This window comes from Sparus aurata, chromosome 17 (assembly GCF_900880675.1).
Source record: "Sparus aurata chromosome 17, fSpaAur1.1, whole genome shotgun sequence".
In the NCBI taxonomy this organism is placed as follows: domain Eukaryota; kingdom Metazoa; phylum Chordata; class Actinopteri; order Spariformes; family Sparidae; genus Sparus; species Sparus aurata.
In genome coordinates, this window is record NC_044203.1 from 34,095,354 (window position 1) to 34,115,739 (window position 20,386).

The 20,386-nt window shown below is 42.8% G+C and overlaps 1 protein-coding gene across 4 annotated transcripts in view; it reads right to left on the reverse strand.

Moving 5' to 3' along the window:
* Positions 1-20,386, reverse strand: part of sema6cb (semaphorin 6Cb) — a 170,878-nt gene that overhangs the window by 137,171 nt on the left and 13,321 nt on the right. For 3 of the 4 annotated variants that reach the window (XM_030393763.1, XM_030393762.1, XM_030393760.1), the window contains exon 2: positions 12,641-12,723. The gene's annotated coding sequence lies outside the window, so the exon portion shown is untranslated. Of the gene's footprint in view, positions 1-11,188; positions 11,310-12,640; positions 12,724-20,386 lie in introns of those variants that run through there. The other variant, XM_030393761.1, reaches the window with a different exon arrangement.

Sequence of the window (20,386 nt, forward strand, 5' to 3'; positions counted from 1 at the left end):
TTACACACACACACACACACACACACTCCTACAGAATCACACATAATCACGCACCCACAAGTTTGTTAACGTAGCCAAGCTATTTCATGGAGCGCTGCAGCACAAACACCGGGCACAGAAGGCGGAGTATATGCTGCAGAGTGGCGAGTGAGAACAGTTGGTTGGTGGAGAGCAGGGGACATTTCCGGAGCCTTTTGGGCGACTACTACGGGTTCGATAGCCACAATGCTAACGCTGGGTGACTCACTTAATGCCAGAAATAAAATTCATTGTTTCCTGAGAATGACAGAAACGGCATTTTGTCGACAAACGGTCCCCCAGATGTGTGCTGTCAGACTCACCAGCTTTATAAAGAAATATGAGTCATCCTTCCTTTGAAACTGAAAAAGGTACGGGAAGATGAAAAGGCTTGAAAGAGCTCTCCAGATATGTTCACAACATGAGATTACTCTCCTGTAAAAAAAAGGAACAAAAATCCAGGTTATGCAAGTATTTTTCATGTCAAAAGTTTAACTACGAGATGTCACTTTTAATCAGCTGTGAGCTGCATGTTGGACCACGACTGACGCTGCAGGAAATGTGAATTAAACACAGAAGAATGACTGAAGCTTCATCCACACCAACAAACATAATATTACGCTCCTGACTTTCTGTTTATGTTGAAGTTGTAATATCATATAAAAGATGCACGTTCATCATTCTTCACAGTCACGCTCACACATGTGACCACAGTGTCACAGCAGAGTCACAGTTCCAGTCCTCCTAAAGAACTGGTTTGTGACTGGTTCCCAATAGGTGTGGCGCAAAAAAACATGTTTTGGCAGGAAAAGGTTTGTAGCACATGCAAAACACTCCTCGAGTAAAGCAAAATGACTCTGCGGCAGAAAAGGGCCTGAGTGTTGCCGACTTACAAACAAACAATCAGGTGTTCTTCAGCCCTCGGTGTTGACAGGAAGCTGAGAGCCAAGCACCGGACACCACCTCAGCGAAAGCATCCTCGACACGGCGGCGTGAGTGTAATAGATTTGAAGTTCTCCACTTGGAGTTGGAGAGTGTCGAATCACCATAGAAACCGAGATGGCTGTTTGGCAGGTTTGAGTGGCTTTTGGTTTGAAACACTTTTTCAGTTTCGGGGGCTTCAGCTCCGGCGCTGCTTCTCTCGAGGTTATAAAAAAAAACCTGCAATTGCACGCCGCTCCCGTTCTCTGATCATCCTCTTCTTTTTTTTTTTTTTCCTCCCCCAGCTCGGTAAGGCAATCATCACAGCCCTGCGGTGCGAGAGCGTCTTAGCTATGGCAGATAAAGGCTCGGAGATTGTCAGTAATGACGGGTCCACCAGTGCTGCAACTTCCCAGAGCTGCTTGTTTCAGCAGTAATTACGATGGGGGAATGGTGCACCGTGACTGGCTCTAAAAAGCTTACCAAGCCTTTTGCTTGTGATGCCATGTCAACTTTTTTTTTTTTACAGTAGGCAAGTCAGGCGGGTAAGTAAAAGAAGAGGACTTAAAAGCTAAACAAAATGTGTGAAACAAAAGAGGTGGAGAGCAGAGGCGGCAGGCGCAGTGCTGAGTGATGTGGAGGCCCGGGCGTGGGGAGGGGAAGAGCTCTGAAGTCAATGAATAGGGATGAGATTGGATCATTGGCGTTCAGTGTTCCCCAATCACAGCTCTGTTGAAGAAGCTGGAGGGTGAAATGATAAGACAGGTGAAAAGGAATACAAGAGAGAGGACAGAGCAAATAATGGGGGAGGACGATGAGCTCCAAGAGGCAGGAGAAGGAGTGATTGAAAATAACCGCAAACAGGAAGAGAGGACCGACGAGAGAGAGTGTGTGTGTGTGTGTGTGTGTGTGTGTGTGTGTGTGTGTGTGTGTGTGTGTGTGTCTGAGAAGGCTCTGCTGCAAAAGGAAAAAAAAAAAAAAATCTATCATCCGTCTTCCCCCTGTGTCACTTTCTGTGAAGCCGGCCCTCAGTAATCACCTTCTTCACCCTCTCAACTGCTTCCTGTTCTCGTCCCAATCCGCCCACTCTCATCCGCTGATCTCTGAGACACACATGTGCTTATGAGGAGAGCGCTTAACCCCCCCCTCTCCGTGGATGAGCCCTGCCGAAAGGTGTGCACGCCGACGTGCACTGAAAACTCCCGGTACGAACGTTGGCCGCGAAGAGAGCGAGCGGTTTCTTCATCCCACAGTTGGACAGAAATTGGATATTGAGTGCAGGCGCGAAGCGTGCTGAGAAGGCATGAATGAAGATGAACAAATTTCAAACACCTACACACATGTAGAGGTATGACAGAGTCGATATTATTAAAAATGGTGGGCGTTGCGGGGGGGGGGGGGGGGGGGGGGGGGTGAGGCTCGGTACAGAGGGAGATTTAGTGAACGTGTCCACCTGTGTCGGCCACCATAGAGGAGTCATCTATCATGGGTCAGTCATACAGTACAGAGCTGTGGGCCGAGGGCAGTCGTGATAAAGGGTCGCTTAATTCCAGTCAGGCTGCTCTGAGAAAAGCATCAAGATAATTGCATCCAGTGCGAGAGCAGAAATGAAAAACTAGGTGGTTATTTATAGCTTCAGATGGATATAAATATACACTTTTACTGGAAGAAATGGTCCCACAAGGCCCAGAATCTGTTTCCATGCATTAACATCCTGTAAATGTCGGTTGATTGCATGTTTTATTATCACGCTGTTGGACTTCATAGGTAAAACAAATTACTGCAGGCATGCCGCTACGGAACGTACTGGTGTCCTTTATTACTTGTTTTTTAATCAATACTGTCAATATGCTCTTCTACTGATTGTGAGATCTCACACTCCTTGTGTGTGTTATTACAGTGGCAGTAAAGTGGCCAAGTTGCATTGTGGGTAATGTGACACCATGTTTTACTCTTTTAGGACAGCTTGAAAAACAATCAAAATCAATACAGCAGAACCAATCAGCTTTGTTATTACACACGGTCATTTTACTTTTTAAAAAAAACCTGGCCCCCATTTCCCACAATGCAAATCAGCAACAGAGTGACAACATTGTGGGTCATTTATCTGATTAGACGCAACAAAAGGCTTCACACTACTCGTTTCACAGCCGCAGTAATACTCCGAGAGACGTGAAAACACTTTAATGTGTAGAAATTGGTGGAGCTACCCTTTAATGTGTCTTGGGGAGAAAAAAAAAAGAAGTGCAACAATCATAAAAAATTCCTAAAAAAGCAAAGAGGGCATCAATTTAAGCATCTTAACTTGTCAGCGGCCACCGCCTCAATAAACAAACTCTATTAAACCCGAGCCGAGCACATTTACATTCCGGCAAACAGCTTGCAATTACCCGTTTAGATGGCATACGATGGCAATTAATACAGCAATCTTCCTTAATGCCCCACCTAGGGAATTTGTAAACATCAATTAGAAGGAATAAGAGGAGCCACTCAGATGAACAGCCTCACGCTCTGCAGCAGTCACAGCATGATATTGGCAATAAAAGAAAATGTCAGAATTCTCTCTGGAAGCTAATGTTACATCTCCAAATGAACCACCTCCACCGAGCCATTTTCAGCCCGGGAGAAATTACGGAGGTGGGCGTGAAAAACTACCTGAATCTTCTCAACAAAATCAGACGGAGGAGAAAGATGCCTCTATAAAAAAAGGGAAAAAGGAAAATGACCGAGCTCCGGTGCTCTCTCTGCTGTCAGTATGACTAATCAGACTGGCCCGTCCATATTATGCCAACAGCTGCTGGTCAATAACCACACACTGCATCGAGTGCACCCATAAACCACTGGCCTTTATTATGGTCAATAGAGTCGGTCTTCAAAGTCGTCTTCGCTGCCCTGTGGGGGCGCGAGACGAGTGGACTGAGCGCCTGGACAGGAAACACTCAATAATCTGCTGTAAAGCCGCAGCTACACTATCGATTCATCTGCCAATTATTTCCTCCATTAATTCTTTTGTCTATAAAACGTTAAAAAATAGACGAGGAATGTCCATTTTCATTTCCCTAGAGGACGACGGGGATGTTTGTTTTATCAACGCTAGTAAAACTAAATATATTCAGTTATGTAATACATGAAGAAGAAGAACATCAGATCCTCACATCTGACACGCTGGAATCAAATGTTTGGTACTTAGAACAGAGAAAATAAGCGGTAGATACAATGTCTCCTAATTAAAATGCAAACACTTAAAGTCTTCTTCTTTATTGCCTTTTATAAAACACACTTATTGGTTTTCTTTGTGTCTGTCGCCATTCATTTCTATTTTCAGGGTGTTTCCCCCGAGGATGCTGGGAACTAAATATGGACAATAGAAAGATGCCAGAATCCAAGAACCGTCTCCAGAGACGCCGACGCCCGAGTTGTTTCTCCGACTGGGTTGCACGATCGCAGTTGATTTAAAGGAACAAAAAAGTTCCTGAAAAGCGGCTCAACCGATTAATCAATTACCAAAGTATTTATTTTTTTTTGTTAGCTTTAGAGCTGACGAGTGCAGCAGCTGACAGAAAGTTACATTTATCACATAATCACTTGTGACAGGGAGGGTTTGCTGCTTTTCTCCAGTTCCTGTCAGCGTGACTTTAATACCTTTGGATTTTTTAACACTGTTGCGACTAAAAACTAAAAAAGGCAACACAGAGACGTCACCTTGAGCACTGAGAACCTTTGATGTTGTTTTCTTCCTTTTCAAATTGTGGCATTCTTTAGACCGAACAATAAATCAATTAATAGAAAAAAAAACAACAACTAAACAACAGATTTTGTGAGAAGCATCAGCAGCTGCCGTCGTAATTCCAACTTCAAAAAAACAAAAACAAAAAAAGAAAAAGAAAAATGAAGAAAAGCACATCAAAGCCCGTCTCTGAGATTTGTGCTCGCGGGCAGGTTGGGAACTTTTCTTCTTTTACAAGCCGCTGGTCAGTGTTACAACAAAGTTAACTTCTCGGCTGCGGCTCAGAAGAAAGTAAACAAACTGCAGGTCTGATTGCACCCCGAGCATACTGATATCATCTACAATCCATTTTAAGTAAGCGGCACTAATAACATCAGTTGAATTTGGAAGAGGATAAAAAAGTCTATCAAAGCTGTTGCTAAGGAAGCCATAGTTAATGACATAATCCTTTTTGAGCTAAAGCTAACTAACCTTTTACGAAGGGGTTACCTCAGGGCGAAGCTTCAGTCGGCTTATTGACATCTCACGCTCACACGCTGGAATGTGTGTGCGTGCTTTAAGGTCTGGCTGAGGTCTCGACCTATATCGACTGCACACTTTCTGAACATCAACAAGGGGAATAATGTATAATCCCCAAACCCCCCCCGGGACGCCACTTTAAGTAATTACCGTGTTGCACATGCTGATGAATCTGTTGAACGGGTGAGATGGGGAGTTCAAAAAGCTGAAAGAAATCTGCAATCATACTTCATTGTAAATGGAGGCCTCAGACGAGTGACCCTTGTTGAATTGGCACCGCAATTAAGACACTTGATTAGCTGTATTTAAATTATAAAATGTGTAACGCGCCGGGAAAAAAAAGGCTTCAAAAGGCTTAACCACTTATTTTAGACAACAAATGAAAAGATACCTCTCCACCTTTAGCAGGAGAAAGAGCTATTAACTGATTTTGCCACTTGTATTGTTATGATTCTTTGCATTATTTCGATTTATATGATAATTATGCTTTTGGAACCAAAGCTTCCACAATACTTTAAAGAGGTGCCTGATGCATCCGCCCTATGAATCTGTTAGTTGAATTAAGGATTCAGCGTCTGGGACGAGGTTCATTTCTATTAAAGCTGCTCAGCTGCAAAAGAAGTTCAGCTTCCTGGGTGTAAAATTACTCAAATGTAGAGACTTCAGCTCGCCTGCTTCCAGTTTAGCCATCCGCCAACTTGACTGTGGATAAAATTATTTAATCGTGTGGTTCTTCTGGACTTCTGGATTCAACTTCTGATAGTGAACGGAGCCATTTTGTGGGGATTGTGACCATCAAATATCAAGATTTTGCCAACGTGTAGCTCAGGAGGAAGGGCAGGTCGTCTAGTAATCGGAAGGTCTCTGGTTCGAATCCTATTCCCCCCCCAGCTGCATGCCGAGGCGTCCTTGAGCAAGATACTGAACCCTAAATTGCTCCTGATGAGCAGTTGGCGCCTTGCATGGCAACATCCGCCATCAGTGTATGAATGGGTGAATGTGGCAGGTGTTGTAAAGCTCTTTGAGTGGGCAGTAGACGGGAAAAGCGCTATAGAAATGCAAGACCATTCACGATTTACCAACATGTAAGCTCATGGGAAGAAGTCTTTTGGGCCCCACTGGCTTTTCCTACCCTCCTCTATCAGGTTCCAGTCCCTTTCTGTCTATCCATTCAGGTTTGTTTTTGTTTTTTGGTGTTGTAATTGGGCACCATGAGAACTTTACCAAAATATCTTTTGTAAAACCTCCGGAGTACTTTACAGGTTTATTTACAACAGACATCGGATACGTTGTTTTCCTCAGAAAAAGCAAGTCAGACTTCATCTAAAAATATGTGCATCATGTCTTAATGTTCAGATCTGACTGAGTGTGACTTTTAGTTCGGCAGTTGTAGCACTCGGGTGCTGAAGATAGTAATTACCTCCAGGAGTTCTGTGCCACAGACCGTGCTGTTGAATTTCAGCGGTACATTAAAGTAAAACAGACATCAGATGAAACTTAAAATTCAAAGCAAAATATCTGTGTTAATAAGTTCCTATTTCAGTCTCGAGAGTCGGAAACATGCTTAGTGCTCGTTATCACAGCACAAAGAGAAGTGCCGGCACAGCCAACTGCACACCATTATTATGGACCCAAAAAATTTTTTAATATCGCAGAATTCTCTTCATCTTACACGAACTCGCTCTAATCTGGTTCGACGTTATCTGAAAATAAAGCCGAGGATCAACATCCAAAAGGTTTTTCCACTGAATTACACAAAATGTGGGCCAAAAAAAATAAAATTCTGCATTAATACATCAGCGCTTCATCTGTTTGTTTAGTGACAGATCTCTGGGAATCTAGATTTCTGGTGAATCCATCTGAACAATGTTGAACAGATGTGATGCTGATAAGATTAGTCCCAGAGAAAAAAAAGATAAGAGAGAGTTCACGATGTCCTGCGCTGCTTTCTGTTCAAAGTGAGTGAACTTTTTCTGACAGTGTTAATGGAGTTCTCCTTGCACTGCGAGTTTTGGCAGCAGTTTGTTAAAAAAAAAGAAAAGAAAAGAAGCAGAAACCCCCTACCACGACTCAGACGTGTCGGTTAGTTGCACATCTTCGTAGCTTTCCTTCTGCTAACAATGTTTAAACTTTTAATGTTTAACCCTGAGTGGAGATCCAGGGTCGTTTGTGCTTCACGCCATTAATAGTTTTTGTCTTTCCATGTGTAGTTTTTTGACAGAATAAAACAAAGCAAATTCACAGCTGGACCCAACAGGCCTCTGCGTACATCACCACCCACTGATGCAAGACCTTTTCTTTCTCCTGAGACCACAAAGATCAGCTCAGGAACGGCACAAGAAAAAGCAAAAAAAAAAAGGTGAAACCCCAATCGCACTCTATCGCCTGCGGTGGACCTCATTTTTCTCCCACCTCCTCAAGTCCCTGTATCCCTGGAACTTTGAAGTCCAGCCAGCAAAGGGCTTTGAAAAAGCCTGCAATCTCCCCACCATGACCAGGCAGAGGATTAGCCAAGCCCTGCAGGACAGAGTGGAAAGAGGACGGAAGAGGGCTGGAGGAGGAGTAGCGCCTTTTTTCCACGAGGGCAGTGTATGTGCGAGCAGCTCTCCCTCCGGCCAGAGCTGCGGGGGATTAACAAGCTACTAAGGAAGCAGAGAACAGACCTCCAGCCTCCTTTTTCACGAGTTCCGAAGAAACCAATTTATAGCAGAGAACTGAGGGGGGGGCCCCGCTAATTCTCCCTATAGCTGCCTCCCGATTCAGCTCCAAATCTTTGTTGTGTCACTCACAAAAAATCGGCTTTTGTGAGATGGAAGACATTTTCAGGACTCCCAAGTCACGCGTCCACAAAAAGGTCTCAGTCGTTGATAGAGGAACTTCGTTGACTCCAGAGTAACATTTCAATGGTCGCGGGGAGGAGAAAATAAATGCAGTTAAGCTCATAATCTCACCATCGGACTTGATACGATCAGTCATGGGGGAAGTCGGCCTGGAAAGTTTGTTTTCCCTTGTGAGCCATAGCAAGAGAGATTATTTCTCTTTCATCCATCCTGAGCTCTGATATTTTGCCGACACTTTGGGGCTGTAAATATTTCATAAACGTTCCGCTCGATACATTTTCAAGCCATGCATCCACTGGCTCGCAATCAAAATATAACGTGCTTATCAAGCGTACGCGGTTTGAACGTGTCGGTGAGAATGGCCAACGTGAAAGAACTTCATTGTTTAAAGCGGGCGAGGAGAAAAGGGCTTTTCTTGAGAGTGAATTCCGGGAGGTTATCGAGCAGTCGCCAGCAAGATAGACTATTGAACGAACCGCAGCCGTGTCTCATTGAAGTGCGACCGAGTCACGAAAATCTACAGCATTTCAGGATACAATACGACAGCGCAATCAATAAGTAATAGCAACTTAGCTTACCAGTGAGGAAGCAGGAACAATAGGCCTTGATTTTCAAAAGCACTGCTACACTGCTGCCTCCCCATCAGTGCTTTTCAAGTAATGGGGTCTTTTGTCTTATCTGTGACTGAGAGGAGCTTGAGGACTTTGCCCTTCATCCCTTTGTTGTTACAGAGTCTCCTGTGGAAATGGAAGATTGGCCCAAAGGCGTGGGTGTGCGAGGAGGAGCTAGGCGGCCGTGCGAGCACATCAGACTTGAGCGGTCTTAATAAAGCTTCCCTCTATCCACCCCAGAGATCTCCTCACCCCAATTATACGCCTGACACCTCTACCCTCCTCCATCTCCTCTTATTTCTCACAGCCCCCCTCCGCACCATCCAGTTCCCAGCTCTGATCGTGCCTCTCCCTTTGCTGGGCTCGAAGCCCCGGAGAGCTGCACAATATCAGGCTGCTGGTGGCGTTTGCTTCACAGTCTGCTGCCTGAATTACATTAGGAGTGTATCGATGCTCGTACTGACAAAAGATCCCTACTGTCGAGCCAGCGACCGTGTAAACTTCCCTCACTTCAAGAAACAGTCACATTTCTTTTAACGACACGGACTGGAAAAGTATTTTCATGAGCACTTCCTTTTTGTGATGTTATATCAGGATACTGCTGAGGAAGTTCCATCTTTGAATCAAACCCATGACCTGTCACTGCCGTCCAAGACAAACCTGTGGAGGCATGAATGAGGTCAAATGCAGACGCTTCGAGCTACACGGGACTATTTCACGCATTGTTGCATTTTTGGGGTGTGTTACCTGAAAATCGTATCACAACGCAAGCGTGTGTCTGAGTGTCGCAGCCTGAGGGTGCTACAACATGAAACAACAAGAGAAAGTCGACCTCTTCTGCTCGGGTTGACCTCCACCATCTATAACCACTGGTTCTCCGTTTGCTGAAGCTCTGGCTGAACGCGTCCGTGTGCATATTTATGGCAATTCATCACCTCGTTTCTCCGTTTATTTCTCTTTCTTCTCCTTCTGTACACAGGATCAGCAGTACGCGCTCGTGTGGTCATGGAAACGCTTCGATAAAGGCTAAATCGTCCCTTTGAGGATTGACATCTGTTACCTCCACCTGTGTGTAAGAGCGCATGTTGAGTCCGTGAATTTAGGATGCATGTAAATGCCAGCTGGGCCAGGCGTCCTCATTTTTTACTTGCAGAATCGTATGAATCATGTTTCTGCCTGAAAACATCTGAAATGATCGGACAGTCTGGTTCATAAACTCCTGCTGAGATTTGTTCACTGAAGTCCCGTAAAAAAAAATGTTGATTTCCAAAAGTTGACAGAAAAATAGTCAGTAAGAATTCAAGTAATTGATTAATTTCTGAACAGAAATGCAAGAAATTCAGCGGTTCCGTCCATTTATATGCAGGGTTCGTACACATTTTTCAAGGTCAAATTCAAGCACTTTTAAGGGCCCTTTTTCAAATTTTCCAGCACCTTATCGCTGGGGTAAAAATACATGACTACAGGAATATATATACACTCATGATTATTTTTTTTCACTTTTTATCACAATTATGTACATCGTATTATGCTCTAAACATCTAAAATTGTGTTTCATAATAGCATAACTTTACAAATTAAAGGAGAACACAAAGTTTTATCTGAGGGAAGCCACTTTGCGTTCTTCAGGTGCACTTGCACCAAGACAAAGAGAGAACAGAGAGCACCCAGTAATTTTCTTTTTCATCAAAGTTTATTAATATTGAACGTGTCATCAGTCCATTTGCATCAAATTCACCTAACTTACTCCTCAGCCATCCTTCTCTATGGCTACCGGACTGCATGTGTGATGACACACACACACACACACACACACACACACACACACACACACACAGATTTTATTTCTCCTTGTAATAAGCAAACTATCCAGTCTGTTCCCAATTTTGCCAAAACACAGAGTTATAATGTCAAGCACTTTCAAGTACTTACACTAAAATCCAAGCACTTTTCAGACCTTGAAAACACAACATTGAAATTCAAGCACTTTCAAGGCTTTCAAGCACCCGTACAAACCCTGTATATGTTTTCTTAATCGTCTATTATATCCCAAGTTAAACTATTATGGTAATCTTTCACTTTTTCCTGATAAGTACTATACTAACAGATTAAATGATTGGCCTAGAATATGATCACCAGATTAGTTGATAATAAAATCAATAGAGAAGAGCTTGGATAAGTCTCTCATGCTAAGGTAAAGCTGCACAGACTGCAATCCTCAAACCTTGTACGGCGGTAGGTAACCAGAACGTTTCCAATTATCAAAAGATTTGTACGTCGATGAATCTCGTGTTTACAAGCCATGGTTCACTTGCAATCGAACGAGTGTGAACCAAACAAAACAAAAACAAAAGAAAACATGCCTAAAAGGGGTTACCTTCTCTGATGAGGTACCAACCAAAGCAAATTAACTGCATGCGTGATCACACACTAATGCAACACAGTCACATCTACCCGCATACTAACAAGTCTAACAACTGAATAACACAGCGCTGCCACTCCTGCTGTATTGTCTTTCGTCACTTGTTTTTGAGACTTTTTGCTGGTTTTACCTTCAGATGCTTTCAAGGTCACAGCAGGCCTGCATCTGGCCAGCCATCTGTTTCCAGCCATCCCATGAGGCGTCCTGTCATCGCCGCTCCTTGGCCCTGTCCTCTACTGTCCACATTCGAGCTCACTGGGGAAATGCCCGGCCAGACACAATAGCGTCTCAGTGATTCTACAAGTTTCTGATGCATTCCTGCAGTTGTTTCCGCTTCGACTACCTGACAACCTCGCAACGGGATGACCTCAGCCAGGTGTGTGCACATCATTAGTATGCAGTGTACTCATCGATAGCTCAATATTGTAGGTAGTCGAGTCAATTTATGAAGCCCAAAATCAAAAGTTTGTCTTAAACCTTACAATCTGTGCTTCATGTGACACCCTACGCTCACAGACCTCTGGTTGGGATAAAGAAAAACTTCACAGCAAACCGATGGACGGACATGCAAAATGTAGTCAGACCTAGCAGCAGAAATACAATGTAGATAAACTCAAGCCAGTTTTCCTGCCTATGTTCGTTCATCATAACATGTAATAATTGGCTTTAATAGATCTCTATACCCTTAAATAATCAGGACTTAATAAGCAATCATTTAAGTTAAGTTCAGAAGAACACATCCTTTTTTATTAAGAGCTTAAAAAAACCTATTCTGCTTCATCAAAACTCAAAGAAATTCACATCTGACAAATATCTTACGTTTTAGACAAAACAAGACAATTGAGGATCATCTAAGGCTCTTGGAAAATACTAATTACCATTTCACAGACCAAACAACTAATCATTTAACTGAGAAAATGAGCAACAGATCAATCCATAATGAAAATAATCCTTAGTTGAAGGGATCTGCAAGATTTATAATAGATTCATCAGATTCATAAAACTATCCACAGTTGAGCCGCGCTGACTTCAAACCAGAGACAAAAGCTCAGACAAAAACATTAAATACAGATAGCACTCATTAAAAATAACAACACTTAATCCAACTTTGACAGCAAAATACTCCGTCTGCTCCGTACTCATGTAGCACCTCTTTGCAGCTGGTGACAAACTAATTGAGAAAACGTGTTGTCTAGGCCTTAAGAAACGTAGCAGCGCTGCAAATTCTAGCACAATGGCTTCACACTCCAAGTTTGTCCTTGGGTAAAGAAAAAACGTTTCATTAAAGTCCCAAATATTTAAAAGCCAACTCCTGACATTTGATTAGAATTAGAAGATAAGCGATTGAGTCGTGAGTAACAAGCTCTTTCAGTAGCAGGATTTCCACAAAGGACCCTTTAATTGAGTGGTCTCTGTAGATGCCTCCTAAAGCTTCCTTCCTCTGTCACGTTACATCCAATTCAATCTAAATGCTGCATTTAAAAGATCAGGGAACAGAGACTTCCAAGCCTCCCCAAATCAGATATTCAACAATTAATTACACAGGAACCACTTAAGAAAATACACAGCATTGGTACTGTACCTTAGCTTTCAAACAGCGATCCTCCGAGCAGGTGAGTACAGCAGGTCGGCACAGGCTGGTTAAGACAGCAGCTGTCAGAGTATCTGCGAAGGAAAAATAAGAGATCACTGTTACATCTGTGTTTGTCCGTGACATAATGCTGGACAGCTTACAGGGATGCAACCTAAGCCTCTACGAGCAGACAGAGCAACAGTGTTGTATCTCACTTCAAAGCTCCAACAATGATTAACAATAACAGATGATTATATACCATCACCACCACATATACGATTTCTAATCAGCAGAAAAACTTCAGAATGTGACGCAACAATGTAAACCAATTTTTCTTGGACTCAGGGGAACAGACGCGGTTGGCCATGTTGCATGAGAACAGGTTGCTTTTGCAATAAGTGAACAAAATCTTTTGACAAATCCTGGAGCTCAAACTGGCCAAATCTGACGATGGCATCTCAGTTCACAATCTGCTCTGGCAATCTGCTCCCGGGAAAACATTCCCACCTTGCCAGTTCACAAAACTAAACTGAACTTCATATGATATTGCAAATAAAACAAAAATTCTCCTGCTTACTGAGATGTCAGAACAAAAATAAGCGCCTCGAGGTAGTATGCCTCCACGCACAGGATGAGTTGCAGTTTACATCGTTGTCTGTCCAGATTAACTTTATACTGTAGTGTATATGTAGTGAAAAAACCCACAAGTGTGTGGTGGACTACTGCTGTATGTCTATTAGTTTGTTAGCTCATTGAGACGAAGAAAACAGAGTCAAATTTTATTGCATGTGCTCATATTCTTGTCCAATTAAGCTCATTCTGACAGAACAGAAGGTTAAAGCCGTGAAAATATTCAAGGACGTTGCTGCAAAGAAGCTGCAAATTCCAAAAAAGGTTGATGCTTCACACACATGTTCAACAAAACAGTCAACACGGTTTCAAGGTGAACGCTCAAAATAAGCGCCATTGGCGATTACCATGAAATATGGGTTGTGGCGTCGAATAATGCCCAGAAAAGTGTTTTTGCGTACCTTTATGATGACACAGAGAAGTTGACTTTTGAACATCATCTTATCATGTAACATTCGTGTGAAATGTTGTCGATTAGCATATGAATTCTTGAGTTATGGCCAAAACTGTGTAAATAACCTTTGAACTTTGGTCTGTGACCTCCAAAGTCCAATCAGTTCATCCCTCAGTCCAAGTAGACGTTTGTGCCAAATAGAAGAAATTCCCTCGAGGTGTTCCTGAGATACCGCTTTCACGGGAACGGAATGGACGTAGAGACAGATAATAAGAAAACATAATTCCTCCAGCGACAGTTATCGCCAGCGCAGAGGCATAAAAAGCGAATTTTCTGAATAAGTGAGAACCTCACTGTGCTTGATAAGCAATTTTCTCTGCTTTTGAATATGCCAAGTCCTGAACATATAGCAAATGTATTTAATTTCCCGCTCCATACACTCACTGCTGATTACTTTTCAACTGAACATTAAGCATAAAAAAGCAATCAGGGGTTCAATCTCATGCGCAATCACAGTGGGGTTTATGTGGCAAATTCAAGGTGTGAAAGACATCACAATAGGCATTGAAACTATTTGTAATTTTTGAATTTCATTAACCTCGCCATTGTTCCTGAAAATCTCCTTGTTCGCAGCTCTCTGTGCAGATTCTCCGGGCCTGAACCTGGAGATAGACGACCATAATCATCTATTCAACTTTGCCTGCTCCGAAATGTAATGACCTAGTTGGATCCTGACCTGCACAAACTGACTAATTCTGACAAATGGTGATGATGGAGGTTTTGACCTCCGGCGAACACATTTCAAGTAGCGGAGCCCTGAAAGACTTGCAGAGGCAGCATCCTCTGGATTAGTGAGCACACCAGCTGGCAGCCACATGCTGATGATGGTTCAGTTAAGGTTAAGGCGAAGCCATCTCACCCGCTTATTTTCCTCCACCGTGCTCTCAAGTTCTCTTTGTTTTGACAAAGGGAATACAAGCCCCGGATGGAAAGACAGACCGCTGTGTTTTGTATCAATAACAGCCTTTCCTGGGTAGAGTGACTCTATCTGGCATATGGTCATTATTTTCTTGTTTGGGTCGTATAAAGAGAAATGTTTACAGACAAAAGTCTGGGCTCAGCATTTGCAGGAACAAGCAGATCAGCTCTGAACTTCCAGGACTGCCTGGGAAAAACACCAAAACATCAAAAAGGCAGATAAGGTTTTGTGGGAAACAAATTCCAGCGCAGGCTAAAACAAAAGGTTCCAGACTATCTCTGAAGCACTTAAAGTTCCCAGACTACAAATTGCCCCTAACTGCATCTTGATTAATTTAGCAAAGTGCATTTGTGCTTTATAGCAGAACCAAGAAGGGTTGCAGTAACGTAGATCCACTGGCCATCGGCTAGAATCGTGCCAACATGTCTTCCATCATCATCATCATTCTCTTGCAATTTAGCAGGTAGAGGGCATGAAAACAGAGGATGGTTCAACGCTGGGAAAAGTCTGTTTTTCAAGCCTCACAAGTCAGAACCATTGAGTGGTGACTGGTGCCAACATAAAATAATAGTAACAGCCAGCAGAGGTGCCAGACAATCCAGTTTACATTTTGAATTATGCTCAAAAGGCAACAAAAAAAACGTCCTGACCAGAAACTTTAAAGAGGTAGGATGAAAAAGGAGGAATGATTCCCTGACCAAAGTACGCCAGTCCAGCCCGGGCTCGGACTCAACTCCTGATGAAATACCTAAACACCATCCTTCAAAGTGAAAATTTGCAAACCACAACTTGGACCCACAACTGAGAGTATAATCAAACCAACGCTTGGCCTCTGAACCGTTGGACCGGATGTTTGTTTTGCTCGTTTGCTTGCTTGCTTGCTTTGGCTACCTCGAGCTCTCAGAGTGCGTAACCAGCAGAATCGTTTCTGAACGCATCGACACCACAAAACCTCACACATGTGGAATGACTTTATTGATTCTGTAAATGGATCCAAGACGGTTGGATGGGAGATGATACTCCAAACCTCTGGTTATGTCACCTCCCATTATCGATGCAAGAATACATAACATGTGTTCAGAGGAATGCAGGGAAGGAATGATTATCCCTGTTCAAGCTGCAGTTGCTGATGACTGTTTATTTGGATATACTAAAAGTACCAGCTGGGTGGGGTTTGCATTGTAAATACAGGGCTTGAGGGGAAGATATCTTCTTAAAAAAAAGACATCCAAGACTTCATTCTCATGCACACCTCTTACCCACCCTGCTAATACCCCGGCAGAAGTTTGATTAGCCCACTCTAGGAAGATTTCGTCACTCGTCATCCCAGATCAAAACTCCAGGGAGCCTGATCTGGTTGGAGGATCAGGCTTAGAAGCTTCCTGGGATCATCCAAAGCCCAAAACCATTACAATTAACTATTCTGGTACTGATTTCTTGCTACCATTTTCTTCTCAGCTCTTATTTCTTTATTTTCTTTCCTGGCAAGCTTTAATTAAGGAATTCGTTCTGTGGCTGCGGGAGTATTCCTTGTCACGATGGGTCTCTTTAGTGGCTGCTTGAGATGTAGGAATTGAAAGAGGTTTTAATTGAAAGAAGTTTTAATTTAAACCAAATTAGTGGTAGTTAAATTAGGACTTTTTCTCGAGTCTTCTTGTTCTGTTAAAGACATCCATGACATACATCAATCTTAAACATAGACAAATGAACCAATCAGGTTTCCAGCTTCTTTTCCGGCTTGAGAACAAAGTATATTGTAATACCGCAGGGGGGACAGTCCAGAGTAGATTCAGGACTCTGGAAAGTAAGCTTTCGAGGCCAATTTCAACTTGATCAACCAAACACGTACAATTTGGGCTATTTCATGGATTCACTTCAAGTCGGTCTGGATCAGATCTTCATTTAATATCAGATTTCTAGTCTTTACTCAGCGGTTTAGCAAAAGGACAGAATGATCCTTGTAGGTTTGGCGCTTCTTCAAGCAGAAACAAGTCGGCTTTAAATATCACTGTTGCCCTGATAGGGAATATTCAGGTTTGAGTGTAATGATGAGTTCTCCGATTCAGTCTTGTTCGTGACCTTTTTCTATTTGACTTGAGGAGATGAGAGACATTTAAATGGCATCATGCCATTGCAGATACTGGATAAGGACATGCTTTTTATTCATAATTACAGTTGGACTCTAGATATTTATCAAAATTAGACACAGATAGATATCATGGTACGTCAGCAAGAATACACCATCTTTTATGTTTTCAGTGGCTTGGCTAAAAGTGAAACAATTACCCTGAAAGACTATTAGATTTCTGTTCAATGCAGCATGCACTTTTATGGGAGGAAATAAAATGGAAACAAATATGACTGCCAAGAGTAAAACCAGTGAATTATTGCAAATTATCTTTCATCTATTCTATTTCTTTTGACTAAATTAATGTAAATGTTACAATGTTTAACTTCATCTTAACCTTAAACTTTTATGTTTGTCATCGTTTTACTGTTTATATTGTTATTTAAATGGAAAATCCCATTTTGGTTGCTGCACTGAGCCTGAGCAGTCAAACAGTCAGTAGGGTTGTGATCAAAATAGTTCAGCCAGATTATATAACACGTTTAATTTCAAGGAAACCAAGATCAGGCAACAAAATCAAATATTACGATATTTCTTCAGTTTAATGACAAAGTGGGTAAAAGCAAGTATTAGAACAAGTCTGGTAAGTTCAGAAAATGAAATCCTCTTTGCTGTTATGAAGGAAACAACAACACTTCCTGTTCATAATATCATAATAAGATAACAATCGATATATTGCATGGCCTTGTCCCAATCCCTCATTGAATAGTTAGTATTTTAGGGTCAGAGCTGATCTAATAAAGCCCCTCTGTATACTGTGATGTGAATTCAAACATTCAGTTTAGGGACTGATTTAACCCCTGACCTTGTTTTTCTTTGAAACCTGTATGGTGACTATTATTCTAACTTATTTTTAGCGTTGTCACCGTGTCCTCAAATAATAATAATTAACCTGGTTACAGTAACATTGTTACTACATGACCAAAACCAGAAAAAAAAAATACTATGAAAATTGAATTTCCCTTCAGCTCTTAAGTCGCTTGTGACGCTCTTTGAACTGCTCTAATTGGATGATTTATATAACTGTCAGTGGCCACCACGGTTGTGCATTTTTTTTGAACAACTAATAAATCTAGCTAAAGGAACCGAAAAGTAGTGGCCTCATCCCTTCCACCAAATGCCAACAACCAAGTGATCATCTGGCAAACAGACCGCACTCCTGCCCTTTCTCCACTCAGCTGTCTATTAAAAGGGAAAACATGTGGTCTAGTGTCTTGTTTCAGAGAAAGTGAAAACACACACCCGCCGAGGTACACAGCGGAGTCAGGCATGTTATGACTCTCGGTGTCTCTCTCCTTTCCTTTGTACCGCATTCCCTCACTCCACATCGCCACATGGGGTAGGGGTAAATGACATGACCCCTCCCTGCCATCACCAGACGGGCCCTCCCTCCCTCCCTCGACACCCACTCGAGAAAAATCAATCAGTATTCAGGTCATGCCACAGCAACGCCTCCCCCTTAACACGTGACCTCTGACCCCAGCAGGGTTCTCCTCAGAGAGCGTGACAGGGATTTGTCCGTGCTGCCAGTGTCTGTTCCATGTCCGATGCTAACTGAGTCCTCGTGTTGAGGGAGGGAGGGGTGGCGGAGGAGGCGCACGGCCTGACCCTGTCCACCTCCGACACAATAAATCCAGCTGAGGAGTTCAAGGTGGCCTGACCTGCATTCGACCCCGTCTCTGGAAACACAGCAACAGGGCTCCAGCTGAGGCTTCCCCCCCCCCCCGCCGATGTGCCCCAGAGCTGAAGGGGAGAAACGGAGGAAGCGCTCGTGTTTTCGTGGGCACCGCCAGCACGCAAACCAACACATTTATTCACTCGTATTTCACCTCGCCCCCAGTCTGTGACATCCGAACAGTTGGGAGGCCTTGTTTCTGTCATGGGAGGTGCATGGTGTAGGGGAGCAGAATTAGCATAGCGTAATTACACTGGGGAAGGATCCAGACTCCAAGGAGCAAGACATAACCCATAATTTGCCATTGTGCTCCCCGTACAATTGACAGTCGGTCTATGATATTGGAGATAAATGTCGGAATTCAGGCTGTTAGTTTAACTGATGGTGCATTCAGTATGATAATAACCACGGTCTTGCACACAGTGAATCTGATGAGCAGTCCCGCAATAGCTCTTCACCATTTTCCCCTCCCCTCCACGGGGTATTATCATGCTAATCTAAAAAGAGAAGAATAAAAAAAATAAAAAAATACATTTCAGTGAATGAGGAAGTATAATAGGAAGCAGGGAGCTCTGGAACTGCGAGGAGACAAAAGACGGTATATTCACACAGCTCCGCCTGAGCAAAGCAGGGGTGACGAATGGACACAGACATTATGCCGGCTGGTTAATTAAAAGAACATAGCATAATTAAAAAGGTCCTCCTGCTGAATGGACCGCCTCGACGCACTTGCTGACCTGTGTGCGCTGCACGTGTTGGGCACGGAGCAGTCAGTCCATCTCCTTTTACGCATTTCATTTTCACATCAGAGGGGCTTCTGACTGACGAGCGGCAAACACCGAAGTGGAGCTCGCCGCGGGAAGCGCGCCAGATCTTGGTGGGGGTGCTGGTGCTTGTTAAATGACTCATGATTTCCATTAGACGGTGAATGAAACTCACACAAGAGATTTGATTGAATGTAAATCCACATCTCTTGCACAAAACATTTTTTTTTTCTTTTTTTAAATCATGAATGTCTTTAGGTTCAATTACTTTGAAAATTGGAAATTGAAGAACCCTCGTCAACTTTCATCACTGAATAATGCTGATATGTGGACTGATCATAACTAGGTATATTTCTACATATAGGGGCTTAGATCTTCAAAGACTTCGTGGTGATGGCTGAGAGTTTATCTTCAAAAGGCAGTTACAAAATCAAGTTTGTAACTGCCATAACTGTGTCAAACTTCATTCTGTCACTTTCTTTCATGCCAGTAAAATAGATATTTGAATTTAAATGAGTGACTAAGTATGTGAAAGCTTGACCTGGTGCAAGACAGCAGAAAGAATTGACTGTTAGTAACACTAGCAGTTACTCTCTCACTCGGTGGGGAGAGGAATCTGCCAGCTGGTTTTAAGATTTGGTTTTTACAACGGCTTGAGCTGCACATCAATCAGACTTGAACCTAGCTGGATTTACGCTTCATGGCGGGTCATCCAAGTTGGTCCATGCCAAACCTTCGCCACAGCACAGGGGTTGCAACTAACTACAGATTATTTTCACAATTCGTCAATTATCTTTTAGTCTACGAAATGTCAAAGAAATTGTGAGAACGGTCATCAAACTTTTTCAAAGTGACGTCCTCAAGTTGCTTCAAACCCCAAAAACCCAAAGACTCTTTGGTAGAGATCTTCTGGTTCTCAATTTTCTGTTTCTGGCTTGTTAAATGTGAATATTTTCTGGTTTATTTCCTCCTCCGACAGTAAATTGAGTATTTTTGGGTTTGTGGCGGAAAACATTTATAGACGTCATTGTGGGTTTTGGTAAATACTGATTGACATTGTATAAACCAAAGAACTACTCGCCTGAGAGACGGAATTATTGACAGTGAAAACAATCATTAGTTGACGCCCTACTGTCGTATTGAACCACGCTGAGATATTGCAAGAGCGAGGGACTAGAGGATTTC